General features: G+C 43.4%; 1 long non-coding RNA gene across 1 annotated transcript in view; it reads right to left on the bottom strand.

The window, feature by feature from the left end:
• Positions 1-14,524, bottom strand: part of LOC311631432 — a 43,782-nt gene extending 29,258 nt beyond the window's left edge. Inside the window, exons 1-2 of the long non-coding RNA XR_014796584.1 lie at positions 14,453-14,524; positions 1,807-1,915 (exon numbers count right to left, since the gene is read on the bottom strand). This is a non-coding gene — a long non-coding RNA (uncharacterized lncRNA). The remainder of the gene's footprint in view (positions 1-1,806; positions 1,916-14,452) is intronic.
• Positions 14,525-22,617: the final 8,093 nt, after the last annotated feature.

The raw sequence follows: 22,617 nt of genomic DNA, 5'->3' as shown, positions 1-22,617 counted from the left end.
AGGCGCCCCGGAGGGCCCAAGCGGCGCTGGCCATGCTTCCCAGACACCATTGTAATCTCTCTGATCTCCTCGCTCCCTAGTTAACGCCACCCTTGTCCGGGCTCCGAATCTAAAATGACTTGAAACAAGCTCAGCGCACAGAGCAACGCGTAGCTTTCCCATCTCCTAAAGATGAGATTCCAAGGGTTTGTAAAGAAATACTCCCCGCGGCAGAATCTCATTGTCAAGAAGGACAGCATGTTTGTCCCGACGCCCACTGGAGGGCCTTTTGCCAAAACGAATGGGAAATCATTGGCCCAATTAACATCCTGTGATCTTAGATCTAAAAATGACCGGCACTTGGTAAACAAGGTGACGTAAGCGGCTGGGCAGGGAGTGGCTCTCTACTGCCACCTGGAGGAGAGCGTCCGCAACGGCGCCGAGGCTCCGGGCTGCGGGAAAGCGGGCCTTGGCAAGCTGGAACGAACTGGAGAAAACGGGTGCGAGCTGGGAAGACGCCCCGGAGGGTGGGAGAATACAGAGGAGGCTAAACGAAGTGGAGAGAAAACTCCTCTGCGACCTCTGCTAGGGGAAAACGAGGTCTCTGTTATCCAGGCCACGGGGCGCTGTGGCATTAACCCTGCTGGCTTCCTCCTGGGAACATTGCTTTTATAAAAGGACTTAGGCACCATAAACTCCCGCTAGAAAAAAAAAAAAAAATTATAGCTCAAGCTGGATGGGGACAAGATTGCAACGCTGTAGGCCCTTGATAAAAACAACTCTCAGGATTTTATTTATTTTTTTTATGGGGGGGAAGGCAGTGGCATGGATATGCTAATCACCGAGGGCCACCAGATTTTCTGTTGTCCTCTGGGCTTCACTGTGACTTAGTGGGGAGGGAGGGCAGGAGTGTAACAACAGTCCTAATTTACTTTCTTGTCAGACGAATGTGAGAATGAGGCTGCAAAGCTCTCTGCATTACGCAACCCCCATGCTGGGAGCTGCCCCAGAAATGTGCTGGGGGCTAGATCAACAGTGTGTTACTGCTTTCCCTCCTGTAGATGATCCACAAAAGAACAACAGAGAGTTGATTTTTAACTTGTTAAAAACAAAAACAAAACAAAACCCACTTTATTGGGGGGGGGGGGGGGTTAGACAGTTCTGGCTGTGTTGCAAACCAACTCAACCTCTGTAGCTGGGGACAATAAACATTTCATTTTCTTGCTAATGGAGCTGCAGGTCAGCCTTGCTCTGACCTTAGTTAGGCTCAGCTGGGTTGGCTGAGCTCATCTGGACGCCAGGCTTCGGGTCAAGTACAGGTCTGCTCCACGAGGTTTCATTTCTGGACCGAGATGAAAGGCAAGTGACTCTACCTGAGGCATACTCGTCTGGCAGAGGGTGGAAACCGTTCAAGAGGCCAAGTCAAAACAGGCAAATACATTTGAAGCTTCTGCTTGTGTGTCATGTCAGCTAATATTCCATTGGCTGAGACAAGTCCAACATCAATGGGGGTGGAGGGCTGGGAGGGGGATATACCCTGCTTACTCTAGTTGATCCAGACTGGAATTTAACCAGAGGGTCATTGTCTGTTCACAGGAGATATCTGCTTCCTGTGGGAGAATTGCAAAGTGAGGGCGGTCTAGATCAGCGGTCGCCAACCTTTCGGATCTCACGGACCACAGGTTGGCTACCACGGGTCTAGATAATCCTTAGGTATATTGGTGGTCGCCAACAAGAATTCAGTATTGCATAATAGACACCTTTGATTCACTCCTCTTTCTAGTTATACCCGCCACTTATGACATTATGTGTTCAGGGACACAATACCTTTGATCATGTCAGGTCTGCTTTATGGACATTCCGCTTGTCTCATGACAGGATTTATTCAAAACTCCCTGTGTACCAGGAGGGTAGACATTACTTATGCAGGTATCACCTGTAGAATGAAAACAACATGGAGAGAGTCTTTGAGAAGGCAGCATAGTGTGTTGAGAAGAGCACTAGATTTGAGGATCAAGAAACCTGAGTATCTAGTCCTGATTTTCCAGTTTTGGAATTTGGAAGCATTGGCAGAGACCAAAAACCAACTGCCTTTAAAGCTTTGCTTAGTAGCTTGGACTTTATCCTGTGCACTGGGGCATGACAGGGTCGGATCAGAGTTTTTGAATAACCTTTTTGGCAATAGTCGTGGAGGGTGGATTGAAGGAGAAGCATTGGATTGGAGGCAAGGAGGTGGTTAAGATATAGTCCAGGTGAAAGGTAATGGGGACATAGACCAGGAATGAAGCACTGGAGTTGGAAAAAGAGATGAATAAAGAGCCTTTAGAAGCAGAACTGACAGCAAAAACTTAAAGACAATCAAACATGAGAGGAAAGAAAGAGAAAGAGGGAGTCAAACATGAATCAAGGGTTCAGAGTGCCTTGCACAAATAGGAGTAAATACTTTCTCAGGCTCTTTGTTGTAACTGCATAAATGTATGTGTACGCATGGGTAGGCAAGCATTGTAAAATGAATTTCTTTCCAGGGCTGGTGCCCACCTCCACATTATACAAAATGGACTATATCAGTGTTTTCCAAACTTCAGTCAATTGTATACCTCAGTCACAATTTTTGTCATATTCAAATAGCACCTGCATTCCTTCGTTCTTTAAATGAAGTCATTTAAAACCTCAACACTTACTGCAGGCTCATCCTAAAACAAAATCACATATGTGAAAACATGACGTTTATGTGCTAGTTATTTGTCTATACATATTGAAACAAATGCAAGGCCTTTAAATTAAAATGTATCCAAGGGTTGGCAAAAGTAGGTTCACAGTTATTCATATGGAAAATAATATAGTTTAAAAATAATAATAATATAATAAACTGTTTCTCATACTCAGAACTGTATGCCTACTTTTGCTTTTGCCCACCTCTGAATATTACCAATCCTATCTAATAAAGAGGGAATATGCTAATTGACTCTCACTCCGTTGCAAGGATGGTGGCACCCAGCCCTCTTAGCCCTGCCTAGTGGCAGGTGCACAGCAAGGCCAGGCCCACCTGCCTCCAGAGTCCCCCAGTCTCCTCAGCCCCCCAGGGCCGGCCCAAGGTGCAGGCAAGCCTCCGATGGCAGCTGCCCAGGGCCAACTGAGGCTTGCCTACACCTCGGGCCAGCCAAGGCTTGCACTGTCAGCAGTGGCAGCAGCAGAGGTGTGATGGAGTGTCACCTTCCCCTGATTGCCAGGTCTCCTCTCGCCCCTAAGAACTCCTGGACTGTGAGAGGGGGCAGGCCAGGCTGAAGGACCCGTACCATGATTTTCATACACCAGGCCTCTAGTAATAATAACAGTCATCATCATCATCATAATAGTAGTAGCAGTAATAGTATTACTTCCCATGCCCTTGGCTCTATGCAGGCCAGATTTACAAAACCCCTGACCCACACGATACCTAAAGCCATTAGGATTATACTGATTTTGCTTTTTATGCCTTCCTCTTGGTTTCCATTCAGATTGTATCTGGATGGCAGGTCTGGTCATTGGCAAGGCCTTGCCCTGCAGGCAGTGAGTGGCCTTTAGCAGGGCTGGGCTTGAGGTTGTCTTCCAAACAAATGGGGGCTGACCCGGAATGTCTTTTTAGCTCAGTGTCTCACATCTGAAAGCCACTGCAAGAGCAGACAAGCCAGATGAGCTGGGCCCCTTGCTTTCTGCTCAATGCAGGAGCTGCCTTTGGTGGTCTCTGCAGGCTCAGCTGACCCACGGACGCCAGACGCCAAGCTCATGGCTGGTGAACGCACCTGTGGCAGTGTGAGCATCTCCCGCAGACTCTCCTCCTGTGCACCCCTCCCCCATCCAGACTGGGACTGAGATCAGGATCAGGACCAGCATTGGGACTGATTGGGTGCAAGCCCGCAGCAGCTTCTTGGTCATGGGTGCACCAGTATCACCCTAGGACTGCTGCAGAATGGCGGCGGCAGTAGGCACAGAGGGGCCAGGATGAGCAGGAGCAGCGCTGTGCCCGGCTTGGGCTCCTTCCCCACCGCCTTCCACTTTGTGCACTACTACATCTCTTGGGGTATGCTGGATCCTGGTTTCAGCCCGATCCCAGAAGGCCACACCTAGGGACCCCACCAATGCCTGAATCTGTGCGCTGGGCTCTAGTATACTTACAATAGTAAAAGCTATTATCAATTCTATTATGGCATATTTTAACTGTTGTATTATTGGAATTATTATTTTAATTTACTTATATTTTAAAACTATAGCAACAATATTTACTTTCAACCTCACTACCACCATTTTAATGCATTTAAAAATTTACCATAAATGGTCATGATCATGACTGTCAACATATAAAGCTGTCAGAAGACTTTCCTTTTCTATCATTGTAATTAGTAGAGTTAATCATTGCAATTAGTAAAGAACTCAGTTTGTATAATTTTGGGGAAAGTAGGACTAGGACCTAGGGAGATTATTTCCTGTGCAAAACTAAAAAGTTAGAGATAATTTCCCCCCAGGGTGCCCCTCCCTATTCTAAGTATCCACTGTTCTCTCCTCTCTACCTCACTTCATCTCCTAGACTCCACTGTCAAGTCTTCATTCACACTAAAGTGTTGATGATGGTTACTGCCCAACACAGCTATTTTCCTTAGAATGTGAGTTATGTGGAAATTAACTTGTTACTAATAATAGAGTACTAAAGTCTTGTTACTAATAATAGAGTACTTTTTATTAAGTCTGAGTTGGCTCAATGTTTCCCCTGAAATAAATTCACCTGGTCTCTCTTACTTCTTTTGTGGGAGAAGAAAAATGTGTGCTGGTAAATTATGTGACCTCTTCGTCACAACCCATGGGGATAAAATGATGTTCCATTAATAGCCGAGGCCACTTCAGATTGCCCTGGGAGGGAGTTGAGCTTAAATGTCTGCTTTTATTTTCTTTTTAATGTTGTTCAAGGATAATTTTTAATAACTTCACCAAATCGATATTGCAAGTGAGGAAGAATGATGCTGGAAACATGTATGTTAGTGAAACTACAGATATTATGATTACTTAATAAAAGATAAAGTGATAACACAAATAAAATATACAATACTATTATTCACAATGGGTACTCAATAAATATTCATTGAATTAATGAGTGAATTAATATTTAAAACGCCAAAAACAAGGTTTGTTGATGCTTTGCTGAATATTTACTCATTTTTAATATAATCTGTGGGGTAAGAAATAATAGTTTCAAAAATGGTTTTCAGAAGAGTTTAAGATTCTTTTTAAACCTATCCTATCCTATATAATAAAAGCCCAATATGCAAATTGTTTGACCAGGAGTTCGACTGAGAGTTTGACCACTCACTATGATGTGCGCTAATCACTAGGGGCGAAGCACAGAATGTGGTGGGCATTGGCAACCAACAGTGGCGCCTGAAGGTGGGGCCGCCACCCAGCTCCCAGGTGCTGAGGGAGCTGGGTGGGGAGGGGAAGAGGTGGACTGGTCCCAATCGATCACACCATACGCAAGATGGTAGAGCAGGTGAGGGGGCAGTGCCAGGCCACAGAGGGGTGCCAGGCAGGGTGCCAGACGGGGCTGTGAGGTTGGTGGCATGAGCTGGGGCCTGATCCCTGCAGGCCACCCCGAGAGACCCCATCCATGCACGAATTCATGCATTGGGCCTCTAGTTTTTATATATTTTAACATAAAAATAACTATTTTTAGGAGTGGAACCAAAGTCTTAAGTGAAAAAACAAGACATAAAGAACAAAAGAATGGTAATGTTTGAGGGTATGAGGCAGTGACAATTGACCTCTAAATTTTGTTCAGAACCCGTGGCCTCAGGAATATGTTACCTAGAATGTAATGTTTTTATGAATACCTTATCTACTTTAGAAATATTTTCACTGCTGTTTTCCCTATTCTTTGCCTGCTCCCCTGAAGTTATTTTGTTTGTTAAATAAAACAAAACTGGGTTCTCTAAAAGGAGTAAGTCTTTGTCATCCAAAGTGAGGAAAAAATTTGAAAAACAACAATTTGAGAATTGGGACCTTAATATTCCCGATGCCCCCCTTTTTAAGGCTACCTCCTCACCACCACCACCCCTCCACTCCCCGCTCTTCTCTAACCACCCCCCCGCCCCACAAACACACTTCACAGCCTTAAGCTAGAGGAAGAAGGCTCCCAGAGTAAAAATGAGGCAACAGCCCACGGGGTGAATCTCTGAACCACACCTGTGGGCATCCCCACCCCTTGTCCACTTGTAGAGTCAGCCCTGCTGTGCTGCTCTGTGTTTTTGCGTCCCATGTATAATTTCTGATTACTGGAAAAAAAGTGGAGTTGGGACCATTATTGGGAGCCACTGATCAGAAGTGCTGCTTTTACCAGTTGAGTAGAACATAGATAATCCCTCCATTGCCAGCCTGCTCACTCTATTCCTCCCCAGCCGTCCAAGAGGAGGATGACTGAGGTCTCTCTGGCTCGCAGGAGACATCCAAGTATTTTCCTCAAGGCACCTGTCAATGGATCAATTAACTTGCTACTCCCAAGCAATTTTCCCAGCAGCAAAAGATTTTTCAGTCCTTTTAAATTTATCTAAGGACACAAACTATGCAGGACATTCAGGATATAAGCTATGTGAGCAACAAATAACAAAGCACTAATTTCATCTAGTGGGCATAGAATTTCAGTGACTTCATGTTGGCTAAATATAGGCGAACACTTGGTGTGTAATGCGTGCCAGGGAGAACCATGATGCAATTATCCTTACTGGAAGGGGGAGGACAAGGGTCAGAAGGCAAGAAGCAGATTGCTGCATAAATGGTCACTTGTAATAGCCTCAAACTCCACTGTGTCCATGGCTTATACATACACACACACACACACCCTCCCCTAAGACAAAGGAAACATTACTAAATAGCTTGAAAAGAACATAAATACTAAGCTTCTGACCACAATTAAAAATAATTGCTTTTGTTTTAAAATTTAATTGTTTCCATTTCCTTTTTAATCTTTATTGCAAACTCATACACCTTAAAACATTTAGAAATAAGTAACTGCTAATTCTTACTGAGCAGCTAACAGATGCCAGGCACTGCCTGCTATTGGGGCTTTACATTATCAACTCTTTTGATCATCACAATAGGTGTAATCATTAATCTCTGTTTTACATTCAAAAAAGAACAAGGGATGAATTAGGTTCAGCACCTTGCTTAAGGTTATCTAGTTAGAAAAGGGAAGACTGGAAGTTAAACTCATGTTTGCTTGATATCAAATGCCATGGTCTTAAACTCTAGACCAGTGCTGTTCAACACACATATACTTGGAGCCACATATATAATTTAAAAATTTCTAGTAGTCACATTAAATAAAACAAAAAGAAATGAGTGAGATTAATTTTCATAATGTTCTATTTAACTCAATATATACAAAATATTATCATTCCAACATTTAGTCAATATGAAAAATGATGAGAACCCAACTGGGGTGGCTCAGTGGTTGAGTGTCAACCTATGAACCTGGAGGTCATGGTTCCATTCCTGGTCAGGGCACATGCCCGGGTTGTGAGTTCAATCCCCAGTAAGAGACAGTTGATCAATTATTCTCTCTCATCATTGATGTTTCTGTCTCTCTCCTTCTCCCTTCCTCTCTGAAATCAGTAAAAATATATATATATTTTTTAAAAATCCAGTATATATTTTCCACTTGCAGCAGATCTTTCTTAGGATTAGTCACATTTCAAATGCTCAATAGGCACCTGTGTCCAGTGTCTTCCATACTGGACAGTACAGGTATGGAAAGAACATTTCCATCATAGCAGACAGTTCCATGGACAGTGCTGCTCTAGATTCCACTGGCAGTTGAAAAGAAAAAACATCACCTATAAACTCCATCTATTTCATCTGGATGACAGTATGTATGCACAGATATACTGTCATCCAGATAAGGGTCATATATAGTTTTAATTAAAATTTTAAACATATTTTTATTGTTTTCAGAGAGAAAGGTAGAGGGAGAGAGAGAGAGAGAGAAACATCAATGATGAGAGAGAATTATTGATTGGCTGCCTCCTGCATGCCCCACACTGGAGATTGAGCCTGTAACCTGGGTATGTGCCCTGACAGGGAATTCAACTGTGACCTCCTGGTTCATAGGTTGATGTTCAACCACTGAGCCATGCCAGCCTGGCAGATTTCATTAATTTTTAATGATTTTTTTTTTTTTTTTTTTTTAATGAAAGCTTGCAAACCTCCGGTGGTTTTTCCTCCCTGTCGGTATGTGAGGCAGCTTTGCTGTGCTGAAAATAGCATGAGTCTTGGAGTCAGAGGGCTCTACACTTGCCACTGTGTGACAGTGGATAAGCTGTTCTCCAACACTTGGTTACCTTATCTGAGGAGGAAACATGTAAGTTGAAAAATACCTTACAAAGAAAGCCTCTGTTAGTAAGTATCTCATTCTTCTTATAACATGGGCAATTTATTATTTTTTAAATCATCACCCAAGAATATGTTTTATTGATTTTAGAGAGAGAGAAAGGGAGAGAAAGAGAGAGAGAAACATGGATTGATTGCCTTCTGTACATGCCCCAACTGGGGCTTGAACCTGCGACCCAGGTATGTGCCCTGACCAGGAATTGAAACCCACAACCTTTTGGTGTATGGGAGGAAGCTCCAACTAATTGAGCCACCTGGCTGGGGCAACAGTATGCTCTTACACAGCCATAAAGAGGAGAAAAATCAATCAATCAAAACTGACCCAGACTGACACAGATGTTAGAATTAACAGAGGATGTTGAAACATTTATTTTAACTGTATTTCACACATCAAAATTTTAAGTGAAGAAATAGGAGGTATAAAAAAAGACCCAAATAGAAATGAGAATTATAAAGATGAAAAATGCACTGGATAGGGAAAACAGGAGATTAACAGATATTACAGAAAAAATATTAGTGAATTTGAAGATATAGCAAAAATCCAACCCAAAACTATATATATATATATATATATATATATATATATATAGAGAGAGAGAGAGAGAGAGAGAGAGAGAGAGAGAGAGAATATAAATAAATAATTTAAAAAGTACCAATGAACTCTGGATAGCTTTGAACAGCCTCATATATGTGTAATTGCAGAGCACATAAAAAAAAACTATTTGAAGGAATAAATGACTGAAAAATTTCTAATTTGATGAAAACTATCAACCCATAGATCTAAGAAACACAGTAAATCCCAAATATAGGAAACATGAAGAACATTATACCTGAAAACTTTCAAGTTGAGTAACTATGCATTTGTTTACTCATATATTTAAGTCTAGACATGGATTTCAAATTAAATCTGTCCTCTGCCAGTAGAGAAAACCTTAGAGGCCTTCTGACTGTCTTCCTGGGACCTGTGGAAGAGTCAAGAAGACTAGGAAAATTGATTGATGGTAATCTCTGCCACCCACTGTCTATGTATGAATGGCTCCCCCTCAATCTATGTAGTTCACAGTCTGTACATCTGTATCTAGTCATGCTAAAAGAGTTGGTCTCCTTTTGTCATCCCACCCTGGTAGGTTCTCCAAGAAGAAAAGGGAAGGAGAAAGAAAAACCTAAAAAAACCCGTCCTGCCACATGTTTGCTATCTGAGTGTTTAACTTCTCCATTTAGACTATAAACTGCTGAGGGCAGCCCCTACGTCCTCTTTATCCATGTTCCCTACACAGAGACATCTAGCACCCAGATGTGCACACAGCAGGCATGAGCGAAGATTTGTGGATTATCCGACTGATTGAAACATTCAACCTGGGCTTTGTCATGGAGTGTGGGGGTACAGGTACCCCCAAATTCCTCTGGAGGGGATGCTCTCCGTATTGGCCTTTGCTCTCCCTCTGATGATGGACATAGGACAGAGGCAGTGGGTGCTGGGACTGCACTTTGGAATCTTCATGACGGCCTCTCCTTCAAGCAACTATTGCACTATACTCATTCTACCAGCAAAACGATTTTCACTTGTAGTAAATGTTACCTGTATGTGTCTGCCTTCCCCTGCAGAGTGTGAAAACTTGATGCAACACTAGCACATTAGAAGGCAATCAACAACTTGGTGTAAAAAAAGCAAACATAAACAAATATGTTCACGAGAGAGATCCTTTTCAGGGAGGACGTAGTAGAAATTGCAGCTAGGGTAATAAAAGCAGACAGAACGGGGACACTTCAGAGCAGTGCAGAGCAGGGGAAGGGGCTTGCACCCTGGTTGCCAAGTGTTCCATTTCCTGTGCAACTGACCCCTTCTAACCCAGCCAGATCTGATGCAACCTCGTCCTTCCCACCGGGGAAGTGTGTGTGTGTGGGGTGGGGGTGTTGAGGGAGGGGGATAAGGGTTGAGAGGGAGAGAACATGTTTCTGCTTTCAAACGTACTTGTTATAATCTTTGCCTCAGGAGACAAAACAAAATTATAGCTAAGCCTACACATCAATGAGCTGCCTTGTAAAGGAAAACATCAAACAACCTTTTGCACTTTGGATTTTGATCCACAATAAAACTTTCCACTAGAAACCAATTTTAACTTCTCACTACCTCCATGTCAATAGAGCTTAATGAGACTTGATGTGACCTCCTCTGGCCACACCCACACGCTGGTACATATATATTCCCATTCAGCCCCTTTCCAACTGATTTATCAGAGCATTTCCCTCTTGGCCTTTGAAACACAGATGGTAGCACTCAGCTGTCAGTCTGGGGGCCTGCTCTTAGGGTAGTGCTAACGACTGCTTTTGGCAGCTCTAGGGGCACTTGGCAGAAGCTCCTACTTGCTTTGGTTCCAGGCAGATCCTATGCTTTACTTATGGTAGCTTCTGGCCAATGGGTAACAGGGATGGGAGGGAGTCTCTAGGCTTTGGCCCTCCATGGCAGAAAGTGACTGGAGAAATTGCACTGCACAAATTAGGACACTGAAGCACAGATCTATTAGGTGACTAATCCAGGATCACTTTCGTTAATTGAAGGAGAAGGGATTTGAACCCACATCCTGACTTCAGAGCTCACAGTCTTAGCTAAGGTCTTTGAGAGGAGTGAAGACTGGTCATTAGTGCAGCTGATTGGCATGATGACCCAGTGTGTGTGTGTGGAGGGGGGGGGAAGAGGGGGGTGAGCAAGACTAAGGCTGGCTGGCGGTGGTTACCACATTGTTCTCCTTTCCAATATTCTTATTTTTATTTTTAAAAATTAAATCTTTATTGTTGAAAGTATTACATATGTCCCCGTTCCCCCCGCCCCCCCTGCTTGACCCCTTCTATACAATACTCTTTAAGTGCTTTTTGTGCTGTGTGTCTGACACTGGGCCAGGTATTGGGCACATGAAGGTAAGTAGTATCCAGGCCCTGGCCTTGTGAGGCTCAGTCTCAAGTGCGGACAGTTCTGCATAAGGGCTGTAATGGCTTAAAAATGTCAGACAAGATGGGGAAGTGCCCTGCTCAGGGAGGGATTTATGGAGAAAAGAGGTATTCAGCCAGCTTTAGAAGAGAACTGTGATTCTGGCTTTATCTCTTTGCCTCCAAGTTATGTCCAAGAAATAGTGTACCCCAAGGCTAAGGACTGTGTTTTACTTATGTTAAGTAAGACTGTGTTTTACATACATTAATGTAAAAAACCATTGAAATGAGAGAGAATCATTGAACAGCTGCCTTCTGCACACCCCTACTGGGGATTGAGCCTGCAACCCAGGCATATGCCCTTGACTGGAATTGAACCCAGGACCCTTCAGTCCATAGGCTGTCACTCTACCCACTGAACCAGACCAGGCAGGGCAAGTTAAAGTTTTATTCCAGACCATCCTTTTAGTTTGCAAGACCACCATCAGGCCTTCCCCGAACTTGTCAGGTTAGGACTGTAGTCGGCAAACTGTGGCTCGAGAGTGTGGCCCCTTGAGTGTGCCTCTTCCATAAAATACGATGGCCTGGGCCAGTCTATTTTGAAGAAATGGTGTTAGAAGTAGTTTAAGTTTAAAAAATTTGGCTCTCAAAAGAAATTTCAATCGTTGTCCTGTTGATATTTGGCCCTGTTGACCACTGGGTTAGGATGAGGCCCCTTTCTACAACACTTAACTTCATGTCTTCAAAGATGCTAGGGATAATGAATGGCATATAGTAGGTGGGTATGGAATAAATGTATATGGAATAAATGAATAAGTAAGCTGATTAAACAAAATTGATGGTAAAGAACTCTAATTTGGGAACAGAAACAGGCAAAATAAACTTAGGAGATCCAGTAGGAATGAAAACCAGAATGATGCAGAACAGGAAAAACCCCTTTACAATCAATCAACTCTTTGCTGATGGTGAACAAGTCTGCCAGAAGTCTGCTCTCTGATTGTGTCCCTCTCTGCGGTGTGAAAGGCTGAGGGAAGAAGTAGTTGTTCGATGTAGGGTCCTCAAGGATGCAGTCATTGAGTATAGATCCTGGGTAGGAAGGTTACTTCCCAGAGAAAGTTAGTTGTGCCTGTAATCAGATAACATACATCACTCCAGAAAGCCCTCCAAACACCACAGATTTAATGGCAACTGGCCATGTCCTGCAACTCCAGCTTCCAACCAGCAGAGTGGGGACCTGCATAATTTTATCACTCATCCCAGGTCACCTTGAGCCCTCTCAGATTATTCTCAAGGCGAAGAGGGAGTGATAAAACCCCAGGGTCAAGCCCCACCTAAGGAACTATGAAAGAACATTAAAAATGAAAATTAATTATCATTATCACAAATTTTAAATTTGAACTCAAAGAAAAACCACACCTAAATATCTAACAAACAAAGACTAGTTAAATAAATGATGGTATATCCATACCATGAGATATTTAGTAGCCATTTAAAATGATGGTATAGATTTGTATTGACATGAAAAGACATTTAAGACATATTAATAAGTGAATAAAATAAGTTATAAAATGGCTTGTAGATATATACATGGTGGGGCAAAAGTAGGTTTACAGTTGTGAGTACATGAAACAGTTTATTCTTATATTATTATTTGTTAATTATTGTATTATTTTCCATTCAAATCACTGTAAACCTTCTTGTGCCCATACACAGAAAAAAAAACAAAAAACTTGTGCTACATACCTAGAAAAAAGCAAAAACAAAAAACAACAACTGGGATCACATAATATGTCAAAATGTTAAATGTTGATTATTCCAGATTCTACCCTCATTAATAGCTTTTGGGTTGTTTTCTCTTTCTATTCTTAATTTGCATACAACATGTAATCATAAAAGGTTTGCCTGAGTGAGTCTCTTGGATGATTTTAAAAGCAGACTGCCTGACCATGGGGTTCATCAACTCCTCCTACCCTGAGAATAATAGGAGAGGCTCAAAGGTGGTTGGAATAGGTGATAAGATCATCCTTGATCATATGCTGCTGATTGGAAGTTGGAATGGCAAGAAGCTGGCAATTGCAGTAGAATTTGCTGTTTGGGAGGGTTTTTGGATAACAGCATATAGTCCTGATTGCAGGCTTTGCTAATTTTCTCCTTTCTGCTCTAGTTTCCAGAGTCAATGGTGGCCCATCAGGTGATTGTAGACTGGGAGGTGAGAGCTCTTCCAGACAGCAGAGGTGGCCTAGGTCAGCTCTGATAACCCTCCCCGACCTGCCAGTTTAATTTCCTCTCTTTTTCCAGTCTAGTCTCAACTCAATCAGGGAAGAACCTGGGCTGGGAGCAAATCACTTTCCTCACCATTATTTCATTGTCTGCATTTCCCCCCTGCCCTAGAGGCCAGCTCACTTTTCCTCTGTAAATTGTTTATATACAAAAACTCAGAGAAGATCCTTGATCTTCTCCCAATTCCTCCAGGGTTTTGCCTCCAGCATTTTAACTCTCTCCCTCCATTGTCTTCCTGGACATCTTCCCTAGTTCTGAGTGTGTCTGTCAACTTCTTTTAGAGCTGGAGTTTGGGGAAAATGAGGAGCTGGGTCAACTGCACCAGTTCCCAAAGAACCAGACCCTTGGGCTATTTAGCAATATCAAAGCTTCTCTCTCTGGCCAGGACTGGAGTGGCTTCCACAGTCATGCTGAGCTGCTCCATCAAAGAGGACAGAGAAGCTCTTTCTCACTTAGCCTTTTTCTCATACATGCCAATGAGTACCCCCATGCATGTGTACACAGAGAGAGGAATATCCACATCCAGAAAAGACATGCACACAATCATGTATACATGCATGCTCCGTATACACCTCTTCAGACTCATATAGACAGACACCAAATGTGTTCTCTTTGGCATCCATGCCTATAAATATATACACATACCGTAGATAACATATAGGCCTTCAGACAGGCACTTGAACATGTAAACAACATGCAGACACTCACAGATACAACTGCATATCCTCACACATACAGATAACAAAACTTGCACACATATGTAATCACATGACTCAAACATAAGCACACATAAGTCTACAACAGGCAGAAAAGACGGCTGACAGATCATCTGTTGCTAGACAGAAATCGTACCACCCACCTTGACACTGGGGTTGCTTTGTTTTGTAGGAAGTTTCTGTAGAAAGTTGGCTGTGCCTTTGACAATGAGTTCGCCCCTTTTATGCCTCTTGCTCCGCAGCTAGCTTTCTCCTCCCTTTCACCCCATTTTTCATCCATAGCTGTGCCTGCCCAAGGGGAATGCTAATCGCTATGACAGGAACTGTTTCCACCTGTTTACATCCCTGCTTGCCTCCCCCTAATTCCATTTTAGACTCTGCCAAGCAGCAGAGGAGGCCTGCTGTGCGGGGCCCTTGTGCGAGGGGGAAAGGAATGAGCTAGAGGACAGTTGGAGTGTGAAAAGGACCCGTCACTAAGTGACTCCCCATTCCAACAGCCCACACACAAGATGCACATAATTGCTTTTAGCACAGTGGGATGTATAGAGATACAAAAGGTCAAATCAAGGATTTGTCCCATAATATCTTTGCTAAGCAGCAGCGTCAGACATTGGAAAAGCATATTCATGAATTGAGTTGCCAGAGTGTGAGGCAGGCTTTTCAGAGGCGGCTGTGTGTTCCCTCTTTGAGGTGTGCCTGCCGTGGTGATTGGATTCACACGGAGCAAGTGACTTCTCAATGTTCAACAAAGCTCTGCCTGTGAATTGGACTAAATAGACTACTTGGCAGGCAGCTGAGATAACTACGCTAAGTGAATTTCATACTTGCTCCCACTCCCCTTGTGCCCAAGCCTACTAGAAAATGCAGGATAAAGGCCAAACTCCTGAGAGTGGCATTCAAAGCCTCCCACCATCTGACCCGATTCTATCTCTCTAGGCGCTCCCCAACATGAATGTCAGATGCCCACTGCACTGGGCCCTTCATTGGTCTGAACGCATCAGGAGACTCACTCCTCTGAGGACTTTGCCCATGTATTCTCCAGCACACAATGTCTGTCTTCCCTTCTTTATTCAAATCCCATTTATTATTCAAGCTTGACTCAAGTCCTAATTCTACCAGACCTCTCTTTGTCCCCCTCCCTAGAAGTGACCATGCCCTTCTTGGCAGCGGAATATTAGAGGAAGAAGACAAGTCTGTATGCAGTTATTGGTGTTAAATATTGATGAGTTAATTGAGGCTAGTGCGTTGAGAACAGTCTGTGAGGTGGGGAGGGAAAACTGAAGCAGAATCCAGTTCGGAGACTATTGCCATCGTCCAGAGCAGGGAGGTAGATGATCTGAGCCAGGGAGATAGTAGAAGAAGTAGGGAGTAAAGGTTAGATGCTGTTACATTTGAAGGTAAATCTGAAGGGAACTGTCCAAGGACTGGTTGTGGGGTATAAAAACAAAGTTAAAAATGGCCACAAGCCGAAACTGGTTTGGCTCAGTGGATAGAGCGTCGGCCCGGGTTCGATTCCAGTCAAGGGCATGTACCTTAGTGGGGGGCACATCCCCAGTAGGAGGTATGCAAGAGGCAACTGATTGATGATTCTCTCTCATTGACATTTCTAACTCTCTATCCCTCTCTCTTTCTCTCTGTAAAAAATCAATAAAATATATATTTTTAAAAATGGCCATAAGATTTTTTGCGTAAGCCAGTGATTTCAATTGGTGTGCTACAGCAGGCACACTGGTGTGCCAAAAAGACTTTTAAAAACATGAAATACCTGACTATTTAGTCAGGGGCACTGTTCTCTTTTCCCTTAGATTGTGAAATGGAAAAATGACAACAGCTAACACAACAACAAAATTCTTGGTGTGCCTAGAATTTTGGTAATTAGTTTATATGTGTCCTCTGATGAAAAAGGTTGGAAATTGCTGGCATAAGCATTTACTGATATGCAGAAAGAACACATCTAGATAATGGATATTAAGAGTTTAGTTTTGGCCGAAACTGGTTTGGCTCAGTGGTAGAGCGTCGGTCTGAGGACTGAAGGGTCCCAGGTTCGATTCCGGTCAAGGGCATGTACATCAGTTGTAGGCACATCCCCGGTAGGGGGTATGCAAGAGGCGGCTGGTCGATGTCTCTCTCTCATTGACGTTCCTAGCTCTCTATCTCTTTCCCTTCCTCTCTGTAAAAAATCAATATATTTAAAAAAAAAAAAAAAAAAAAAAAAGAGAGAGAGAGAGAGTTTAGTTTTGGCCGAAGCCGGTTTGGCTCAGTGGTAGAGTGTCAGTCTGTGGACTAAAAGGTCCCAGGTTCGATTCCGGTCAAGGGCATGTACCTTGGTTGTGGGCACATCCTCAGTGGGGGGTGTGCAGGAGGCAGCTGGTCGATGTTTCTCTCTCATCGACGTTTCTAGCTCTCTTTCTCCCTTTCTCTCTGTTAAAAATCAATAAAATATAATTTTTAAAAATATATCTTTTAAAAAAAAAGAGTTTAGTTTTGGACATATTTTAGGTACCTATTAGGCATCTAAACAGAGATGGCAAGACTGAGAAGGACAAGTAGTAAGACACCAGAAGAGATGATATCCTGAAAGTATTTCAAGGAGAAAAGCATGATCAACCACTGTCAAATATATCTAATGGGCAGAGTAAGATGAGGACTATACACTGACCAATCCATTTAGCTATCTGGAGGCCTTTGGTGACCTTGTCAAGGCTGGTTTCATAAAACAGTGGAGGTAAAAGTCTGAATTGGAGTTGTTTCAAGAGAGAATAGTCAACTTTTGAGAAGTTTTGCAATAAAGGAAAACAGATCAATGGGGTAGAATAGTGGAATTAAAAAAAAGGAATTTTTATGGGGGGAAAAATACTATCTTTAAAACACACGGGCCCACACTCTCTCTTCCCTTCTTCCTCTCATCCGGATACAAGAACTGCTTTAGGGTTTACCAAAATGAAGTGCCCTCTTGAGTACTCAATGATTACAGAAATTCCCTTCCAAGTTTCTCTGAAAATCAAAATGATTCTTCGTATAAGCCCATTCTTATGGCTCTGACCACATCAACCTTTCTCCTGCTCAACATTATGGCCAATATATCACTCTTCCTTCCAAATTTATCTTGTAAACCCATGAAGGAAGGGAGATGTTTCTCAGAAGAGCCATATATTCCTCAGTAAGTAATAATGGCAAATCACAATTTTCCCTAGCAACTTCATAATTAAAAATGTAATGTTCTTCTCCATAGGAGGAAAAAAAATATCTGCCATAGCAGCTGCAGAGATGTAAAATACATTTTCAGTTTTCATGAAATATATTGTGTGTCGGGTCCATAATTTCACTAGCCTATTGTATGGAGTAAGCTATTGCAAAGGGGGTCTGTCATGGCTCCATTATTACCAACCCCCATTGGGGTTTAATTACCTTCAAGGCTATTTGCAACTATGGTTTCCCATTTCAAATCACATTAGGCTAACACTGAGCCTATAACTTACACTTTGGGATGTAAATATGCAGCACTGTCAGCGTATTATACTGGTTAAGCTGCTTCTATGTAATGTGAAGGAAAAATAAATAAAAATATCCATTTTAGTCTGAGACCCTAAGAACCATTGGCTTTGTAATTGAAGGTCATCTCTAGTCGGGAAATACCTGGGAGGAAATACCACTCATCTTTCATCAGCTACACTAGTCTGATTGGAATTCTCTCACTCTCATGCCAACGTTTGTGAAAAGGTTAGTTACTCCAGTTAAGGCCACAAGTCTTTCTGAAATGGCTTCTGGGTTCCCTGCGGTCTCTGGCTTCACAGAGAGCTGCCAGTTAGAGTTGCACAATGATTGTGAATGGTGCCTCCTACCCTACAATGTACAACCTCACAACCATATGCAGCAGCCCTTCTACAGGGAGCTTACAAGGGTAGAATGAGAGAATGGTAGATACAAATACTTGGAGTTTCTTCCCCAACAACGGCCCTGCCTTTACTGCTACTGAATCCTTTTCTGTGTTCACTGGGCTGATTCTTACTCGAGAGTTTCAACTTCTCTTTGATACTTTCCCAGCCAGCACTTCCCCTCCTCCGCCCCTCCCATGCCCCCAATCCCCAGGTTGTGTTGCCTTTGTGAAATCTCTGGTCTGATCTAATCTCCAACAAGCAGCCTCTTTTGCTGCTCTCTCTCTCTGACAAGCTGATTTATCTTGATGTGATGACCTTTGGGACGCTTAAGCCGTGCTGACCTCTTTGGGGAGCTTGGCTTTTGTGGTGCTGGGGAGCCCTCTCCTGAGGGCTGTACCAGCCTAGTCTTTGTCATACCTGAGCCTGTTTTTCTAAAAAGGACTTTGGAGGGCAGCCCATGCCGTGACTAAAGGTGTGGACACCTGTCCTTTCTTAGGAGGTCTTGCTCTCATCCCCAACTGTCTACTGAGCAAGAGCTGGGGGCCAGAAGGGGGGTGGAAACCTCAACCACCATCACATCAGTTAGGTTATAACCCTTTAGACACTGGACAGGCCAACAAAAGAGGCAAAACATTATGTGTCATATCATGTGTGTTATATAATCATGTATCATATCATTTTGTACTTGTTAGCTAGAACTGCCATAACGAAATACCACAGACTAGATGGCTTCAATAACAGAAATGTATTTTCTCACAGTTCTGGTGCCTGGGGGTCCAAGATCAATGTGCCAACAGAGTGGCTTTCCTCTCTCCTTGGCTTGCAGATGGCCACCTTCCTGCTGTCTCTTCACATAGCCCTCCCTCTGCATGAGCTCTGGGGTCTGTGTTCTAAGTATCCTTTTCTTATGAGGACACCATCACGTTGGATGAGGGCCTACCCTAACAGCCTCAGTTTACCTTAATCTCCTCTTTAAAGGTCCTGTCTCCAAATCTGAGGAACTTGGGGATTAGGCCTTCAACATACGGATTTTGGAGGGACACAATTCAGCCCATCATGATATGAGTCCCCAATCCAATCATCAACTTGCACTGAGGTCGCACACAAAAAGAACTGTCTCAAATTGCAGTGTGGGAGATTTCAGCTGGATGTAAGACAGGTTCAGGCATATCCCAAATTGAGATGCTGGGGTGGAATCAACTGGAAGTGAGGAAGAAGGAAGAAAGAAGAAGGCAGGCATCCTAGAAAACATACATTCCCACCCAGTGAGGACCATTTCTAGAATTAAAAGGTTAAACTAAATGATTTTTTTTTAACATTAATTAATGCATCAACATGGATTCATTAAGCAAACATTCACTAAGTCCTCACCATGTGCCAGACACCTGGGACCCAGAAGTAAACCAGTGAAGGTTCTTGCCCCAAAGAGGACTTACGCATCCTGACATCTAAACCCTGCGTGGGATGGGAGGAGGCCTGTCTCCATGAATTTATTTCCCACTTCCTTGAATGTTAATGAAACCCCAGATGGTAGTACAGGCTTGTGCATTTCCTTGCTGGCAGTTAGCCGTGCCCACACTCAGGGCAAGACCCCTTATCTGATGGAAGCTTGCATAAAGCATAACCTCCCCAGATGTTTGGGACATCTGAAAGACCATGCACCTTAAGTTGGCCCAGGGAAGCTGGAGACATTTCTAAGCCCTACACCTGGGGTAAGCAGGGGAGAGGAGGCGCGGCTGGCACACAGTGGAGTCACTGTAGCCATAAACCATGAAGTCTGGGATCCAGTAGGCGCTGGCCTGATGCCACTGCAGCTGCAGCAGGGCAGCCACGCGGTCCAAACCAGACACCTCTTCCCCTTGCCACCCCCTGTCTCCACCAAAGCTCAGTTACACTCTCCCTGGGAGCCCACCAGATGCCCCTGGGATCTGCTTGAGAATGTGTGGCAGCTAGAAGCAAAGGAAAGGATGCCAGTCGCTTCCCTTAGATCAAAGGCACCAGATGCCTCCATCCGGAAGGTAAGTCTGCCACCCAGTGTCTAAGGGGGAGCAGTGCAGGGGCAAGCAGCTTCCCTTGCCCTGCCAGTTGTGCTCAGCCCGGGGAAAATGCTTCCACCACCCTCGGTGAGGGAAAACCACTGTGCTTTTAGCGTGGATTTGATTTTCTTGAAACAGCTAAAAGTCATTCTAAGCTAAATGGTTACTGGTGGGAAGACAAATAACACAGATTTCCCTCTATGATTTGTAACCATCTTAAAGGCAGGCGACTATTTTGAAAAACAATTTTTTTTCTTTTTCAATTAGTCCCTTGAGGGGATTAAAAGTCTCATTATTATCTTTTAAATATATTTTATTGATTTTTCACAGAGGGGAAGAGAGAGGGATAGAGAGTTAGAAACATCGATGAGAGATAATCATCAATCAGCTGCCTCTTGCACACACACACACACACACACACACACACACACCCCACTGGGGATGTGCCCACAACCAAGGTACATGCCCTTGACCCTGGGACCTTTCAGTCCGCAGGCCGACGCTCTATCCACTGAGCCAAACCGGTCTCGGCAAAAGTCTCATTATTTTAAAGACAATAATGTATACCATGGAATCCTACTAAAGTACATTTTTAGAAGAATTTAAATATATCTTTCCAAGAAATGAGTGTTGGTGCTGCTTTTTCCACGCGGGCCTGTCTTTTATAAGAAAAGGAGAATGGCCTGTTTGGTTTATTCTGCCGCTGAGTAAGGAGTTGTCCATACAGCCTGATGGAGCCCAGTCTCCACTCAATCCTGGGGTCTCAGAGCTGAGCCTTCAACCCAGAAACTGGGCCCTGTCTAGGAGACTGTTTGTCATGAGGCTTTCTGAAGAGACTTCAGATCTGGGAGGAACACGAGGCAGGAGATCAGTTCATTGTTTCTCAAAGAAGGTGTGGAGTCTAGTGCTCACACCAGGGTAGCAAAGGGCCTTCCATCTGAGGACTCAGAGGGAGGGGCCAGGAGGTCACAGCAGCAGAGGCTCAGCTGTTTGGTCCTTTGGGTTCATGGTTGAATGGCCACTCTTTCCCTGGAGAGGAATAGGAGAGCCAAAGCCTCAGACCAAGCCTGACTGAGGTGGGAGAGGCTCAAGAGAGGCCTCCCCACACCAGCCCAGCCAGTCCCTGGAGGTCAGGCCTCAGGTGCTCAGCAGCCCTGAGCTCCTTGTGCCCTGAAAAAGGCCTCTCCTAAAACTAAAAAAGAACTCTTTTATCTTGGAGCAAAAGGGAGACACTCCCTACCCTCTCCCCTCCTCCATTTCATAGGATATTTGCTGACTTCAATATTATCTGAGCACAAAGGGTCACTTCAGTTGGAACGAGTCTGAACTAATCTTTTTAAATATGGAACAAGGCCAGGCCAACCCTCACTTGGCCTGAGTGCTTGGCAACTCCATTAGTCCCTTGATCAACAGTATTCTGGAGCTGGAGGAATTCCAGCTAATAAATAGAGAAGGAATAAAATATTTTTTTTTAGCCCTGCCCAGATAGCTCACTTAGTTGGAGAATCATCCCATATACCAAAAGATTGTGGATTCGATCAGGGCACATACCTGGTTTGCTCTATTGATCCTCAGTTGGGATACATATGGGAGGCAACTGATTGATGTTTCTCTCTCACATTGATGTTTCTTTCTCTCTCCTTCTTTTCTCTCTCAAATAAATAAGCATATCTTCAGGTGAGGGTTAAAAAAAAGAAAATTTTAAAAATCACTAATACTCCAAATTAAATAATGAATGTAGGTAATAATCATCAATGGATACTAAAATAATCCGATGAAAGGTTAACAGGGAACTTTGTGGGTTGACACTACCTACTGAAACCTACTGATCAATCTTGGCATCATTAAAAGTGAAACAATCAGCTAAAACCTGTTTGGCTCAGTGGATAGAGCATCGGCCTGCGGACTGAAAGGTCCTGGGCTTGATTCTGGTCAAGGGCATATAAAATGGTTGCGGGCACAGACCCAGCAGAAGGCAGCTGGTCGATATTTCTCTCTCATTGATGTTTCTAACTCTCTATCCCTCTCTCCTCCTCTCTGTAAAAAATCAATAAGATATATATATATATATATATATATATTTTTTTTTTTTAAAGTGAAACAATCAGACAGTATATGCCTGATAATAACAGCACCACTATGAAATATTGTGCCTAAACATACTGATCAACTCTAAGCAAGGCTCTAAAGATAACTACCAGTTTACAGGAAAGACAGAGGGTAGAGGAACACATTCTCTTACTCAACAAGAAAGCAATCAGACAATACAGAACAGACAATGCTCAGAACAAATACTGAATGTATTTTTATTTGCTAAATCTAGCAGCCCTACACCCAAGCCAGAAGACTTGAAGCCATCCTGAATTCCTCCCTCTTTTTCCATTCTTGAATGCA

This window comes from Pipistrellus hanaki, assembly GCF_964339955.1.
Source record: "Pipistrellus hanaki genome assembly, chromosome: 12".
Lineage (NCBI taxonomy): Eukaryota > Metazoa > Chordata > Mammalia > Chiroptera > Vespertilionidae > Pipistrellus > Pipistrellus hanaki.
Note: the sequence above shows the minus strand (reverse complement) of the source record. Positions and strands in the feature narration are given on the sequence as shown.